This window comes from Bombus fervidus, unplaced genomic scaffold (assembly GCF_041682495.2).
Source record: "Bombus fervidus isolate BK054 unplaced genomic scaffold, iyBomFerv1 scaffold0098, whole genome shotgun sequence".
Lineage (NCBI taxonomy): Eukaryota > Metazoa > Arthropoda > Insecta > Hymenoptera > Apidae > Bombus > Bombus fervidus.
In genome coordinates, this window is record NW_027212660.1 from 27,501 (window position 1) to 32,500 (window position 5,000).

At 48.3% G+C, this 5,000-nt stretch overlaps 2 non-coding genes across 2 annotated transcripts in view; both read right to left on the reverse strand.

Annotated features, from left to right (window-relative positions):
• Window positions 1-3, reverse strand: part of LOC139997505 (large subunit ribosomal RNA) — a 4,174-nt gene extending 4,171 nt beyond the window's left edge. The window contains exon 1 of the ribosomal RNA XR_011802876.1: window positions 1-3. This exon is cut by the window's left edge and continues 4,171 nt beyond it. This is a non-coding gene — a ribosomal RNA (large subunit ribosomal RNA).
• A 2,128-nt stretch (window positions 4-2,131) lies between these two features.
• LOC139997506 (5.8S ribosomal RNA) lies at window positions 2,132-2,286 on the reverse strand. The gene has a single exon (XR_011802877.1). It is a non-coding gene; the product is annotated as a 5.8S ribosomal RNA (ribosomal RNA).
• Window positions 2,287-5,000: the final 2,714 nt, after the last annotated feature.

The following is a 5,000-nucleotide window of genomic DNA, read 5'->3' on the forward strand; positions in this document are numbered from 1 at the left end:
TCGCTTCAACGTCACGACACGGTGACAATTTTTTTTTTCAAAGAAAAAAAAATTTCGTGCCATGTGGGCGCGATTCGAGAAAAGCAAGACGGTTTGATAACAATGCGACAGAGGGTCTTTATTTTTATTTCTCTCTCCGAGAATCGCCTCAAAGAGAAAAAAAAATAAAAAAAAAAAATTAATTCGAATAGAATCGAGAACCTTATATTCTATCTCGATCGAGAAACGTTTTATGCATCTCGCCAAAGTGCCTTTTAAACTTCGTTCGTCGTATCATGTTCGAGCTAAGACTCACGCAAGACACCCGTAACGATCTCCGGTTTTTAACGCCCGTCCTCTTTGTATAATATATATATATATATATACACGTGTTATGTATAATATATCTCCCGTAGCCGTTTCTCTCTTCTCGACGATTCCAGCGGTTCCTTGTTTTCGCCTGTTATTGCTGGCACAGAGATCGAACACGCGACATGTATATAACATATCGGTTTCTTTGCTCTGTACCAACGACGAAAACGCACGGGAACTCACGCAAGTGGAAAAGCGAGCGCGAGACGTACACAACGGGGTGAATTTATTACTCGGGGACTGGACGACCGGCGATACGTTAGGATGCGCGGTCCAGCGATAGACGACGAAGAGACATGGGATGACCAACGATCTCTTTTTCTCTAATACTCGGAGCGCCGAATCGCCTTAAAGCAAAAAAAAATCACACGCGCGTACGTCGTACGTACGGCGCGTGTATACCTCGTCTCTAATCAAGTTTCGTTAGTCTTTCTCGAGCCTCGCCAAAGAGGATCGTTCTCTTCCTCTGCGCGATCTCTCCGTGCCAATGTCAGAGATTATTCTCTTTCGCACGACGACGAAAACGACTATTTTCGACGATCCGAACAACTTTGTAACGGACTCACATGCACATCTTAAAATCGAGTACAGAAACGTTGCGCAACACCGTGAGCTTTTCTCTTCTTCGTCACCCTTAAATATAGCCGATCGTAGACGCACGCTAGATCGTAACACACTTTTCGTTGATTTCCGACGAACGTGGCTTTGGGCCAGGCGCGCGGGCAGAGAGATACGCGACCGACGGGGAAAAATTCGTCCCGATACATGTACGCGTACTCTCCGATCTCCGCGCAACGCTGGGGATCATCTCCCTAAGTCATCAGCGTTCGAAGAAATCTCGTGTGTCCGTTCCCGGATCTACGGCTTTCTCTGGGTTCGCGAAGAACAGAAAAAAGCACAGAGGATGAAAAACGCAACGACGACCCATCGATGCGACGGTCCTCGTTGTCTTCTCGTCAGTCGTCTCGCGCCTGCAGAATACATCTCTGCCGCACGAACAGACGGAGTGGGTATTCGATCCCTGGGGCTGTACGAGTAAAAACATCTTGATGAAAAGACGGTTGTGTTTCTTTAAGGCACACAGTTTTTCGTTACGCCACCAAGTTTAGGTTTAGGTTTTAATATCTTGGTTCTCTTTTCTCTCCTCTCTCGACTGACTTTGTTCAAAAATATTTTTGCTTTCTCTCAGTCTCGCCAAAAATTCATTTAAGACGACGTCGGGGGCGCGGTCATTCGTGCTTATCGAAGACTAACAAAACGTAGCAGAGGCTGATACAAAAAGAAAAAAAAAATCGGCCACGAAGAAAACTCGCTCTGTGTATCTCGATAACCGCGTCGACGACGACGGTTCTCTCCGCGCTCTTTTAATTCGTATCCTTCTTCTTGCGCTTCGTCCGACTCAGAAACGTTCGTAAAACACGAACGACGGCGGGTTGTCAAGCCAAGAAGGGACAGAGAAGAGACGGAGGTAGTTTTGCGAGTCTCCCGTGAACGCGATAGATTTTTCATATATATTTGTATCGAGAGCATGCGTACGCCGGTCTCCACACGATCCAGCGACGAACGCCGACGAACGTCCAACAATCGCTCGTACGTCGCGTACGAGCCCTCGACCGCTCTTTAATTCGTATTCTTTTGCTTGGCGCTCGTCCTCCGACTCAGAAACGTTCGTTTAAAGATAAAACGAACGACGGCGGGCTGTCGACGAGGCAAGAAAGAACAGAGAGATACGGACCGAGAGCAACGATACGCAACGCAAGCAGTCTTAGGTTTACGTGAGCAACCCTCAGCCAGGCGTGGTCCAGGAATTGTATCCGTGGACCGCAATGTGCGTTCGAAATGTCGATGTTCATGTGTCCTGCAGTTCACACGTTGACGCGCAATTAGCTGCGTTCTTCATCGACCCACGAGCCAAGTGATCCACCGTTCAGGGTAATCGTTTATGCATGGATTTTTGTTTGTGTACTCAGGTTTTTGTACTCTTATTCTCGGTTCGAAAGAAGCCGATATCCGACAAACGTCCGACCAACGGGAATCGAACGCGCGGAAGTCGCCATATGATTGACGACACGAAAATACGTTCGAAAACGAAATCGGACGGACTGCGCGACGACACACGCAGCCCGCCGACCGGGCGTAAAGTGCATTATAATATATAACAACCAACGAGATCGAAGCTCCGTTCGTCAGGAAACGACGGGGATATAACACCCGATTCTGAATCCTCTGTACAGCACACGATCTCGCGAAGAAAGCGCACGGTGGCTAGCCCATGATATATATATATGTTCGTTCCTCTCGTCCAGTTATTCGAAGCAAACAGCCGATATGCATCTCCATCGTTCGGGTAAAAAAAAATCGATGGGACGCGCACGGTCGTAGTCTTCCTCGCGCGGTCGTTTCTTCCCGATAGCCAGAAGCAGAGTTTGAAAAACTCTAGCGACGGAACGAGGCATTAGACTCTCGACAACGAGGATACAGACACGGCCGGCGGTCCCCTCTGAATCGACTTCGGTGGTTCAGGTAAAAATAAAAAAAATCGATGGGACGCGCACGGTCGTCCTTCCTCTTCCTCGCGCGCGGTCTATTCTTCCCGATAGCCAGAAGCAGAGTTTGAAAAACTCTAGCGACGGAACGAGGCATTAGACTCGCGACAACGAAGATAGAGAGACGGCCGGCGGTCCCCTCTGAATCCACTTTGGTCGCTCAGGTAAAAATAAAAAAAAATTCGAAAGGGACGCGCACGGTCGTCCTTCCTCTTCCTCGCGCGGTCTTTTCTTCCCGATAGCCAGAAGCAGAGTTTGAAAAACTCTAGCGACGGAACGAGGCATTAGACTCTCGACAACGAGGATAGAGAGACGGCCGGCGGTCCCCTCCGAACGGATGGCGACAACGACGACTAAAGCGCGAAAAATCGCGACGAAAAGGAACGCATCTCCGTTCAGGTGTATGTGTGTGCGTGCGTTTAAAAAAAATTCGATGGGACTCGCAGCCATCGGCCTCGCGCGGTCGTTTCTTCCCGATAGCCAGAAGCAGAGTTTGAAAAACTCTAGCGACGGAACGAGGCATATGACTCACGACAACGAGGATATGGACAGGCGGTCCCCTCTGAACGGGTCGACGAGACGATGGTAAAAGAGACGAACCGGACGAAACTTCCGTCGATCAGGTAAAAATAAAAAAAAATTCGATGGGACGCGCACGGTCGTCGTCGTCGTCTTCCTCGCGCGGTCGTTTCTTCCCGATAGCCAGAAGCAGAGTTTGAAAAACTCTAGCGACGGAACGAGGCATATGACTCACGACAACGAGGATAGAGAGACGGCCGGCGGTCCCCTCTGAATCGACTTCGGTGGTTCAGGTAAAAATAAAAAAAATCGATGGGACGCGCACGGTCGTCGTTCCTCTTCCTCGCGCGCGGTCTATTCTTCCCGATAGCCAGAAGCAGAGTTTGAAAAACTCTAGCGACGGAACGAGGCATTAGACTCGCGAGGATAGAGAGACGGCCGGCGGTCCCCTCCGAACCAACTTCGTCTAGTTAAGAATCGTTATACTCTTTACCATCACTCGCACTGGTATATATCTTTTCGGGCCAACATCCACGCAATGCGTTTTCGTTCTAGGTTACCCGATCCACGAGTACGAACGTACAACGTGGTTTCGTTTTGTCGAACATCGTATATCGTTCGCCGTTGAAACGAACGACAACGAAACGACATAGGAAGAACGAACGCCCTTTGGGTAGGAAGCACGTTTCGAGGAACGACGAGAGTTTGGAGAGACGCGCGAGATAGCTGGAGACGCGCAGATATAGGTATCCATGGATCTTCGAAGAGAACCTTCGAAGATATATAATTCGGTATCCTATTTTTCTGCGGCTCGCTATTCGCGTTCTTTCGCTCTCGTCGACGACTCGTTATAGACGCTTCGTTCGATCCCAAAGAGCAGTCTTCCTTATGTCCCGTTGCTAGGAGGTGAGGCCTACGCAACGCAACTACGAAATATAGAAGAGGTGTGAGCAGTGATCTCTCCGACACGAGGCACTTTAGAGATTTTAGTTTATATATTATATTGTTCGTTCGTTGGATTTCCACGATGCAAATACGAAATACGAGATCGTGACGGCGGGTCTTTCTGTGTACGACCTCACGCAGGCGCCTCGATCGCATTTCTCATTACACGTGGTTTCCACTGTAACTTTTAGTTTTTTCGATATGTGTTCAGCTCAAGTTCCCTCACATATCGTTATTATTATTATTATTATTATTATTAATAGTAGCGGTTTCGTGTTATAGGATTCGGAGACGGCGGGTCTTTCTGTGTACGACCTCACGCAAGCGCCTCGAGAATCTTTTTAAGTTTTCCGTGTGTTATATTATTCGGAGACGGCGGGTCTTTCTGTTTACGACCTCACGCAGGCGCCTCGAGAATATTTTTAAGTTTTTCGTTTGTTATAATATTATTCGGAGACGGCGGGTCTTTCTGTGTACGACCTCACGCAGGCGCCTCGAATTATTCGTGTAAAAGTATATCTCTTCATCCCGATGATCGAGAGAGAGTGCCACACTCTTCGTATAGTTTCGTAACTGGAGCGTCTCCCACCTCCTTATTGTAAAAAATTTGGCTTTTGTCAAAGTATATAGCTTGTTAAT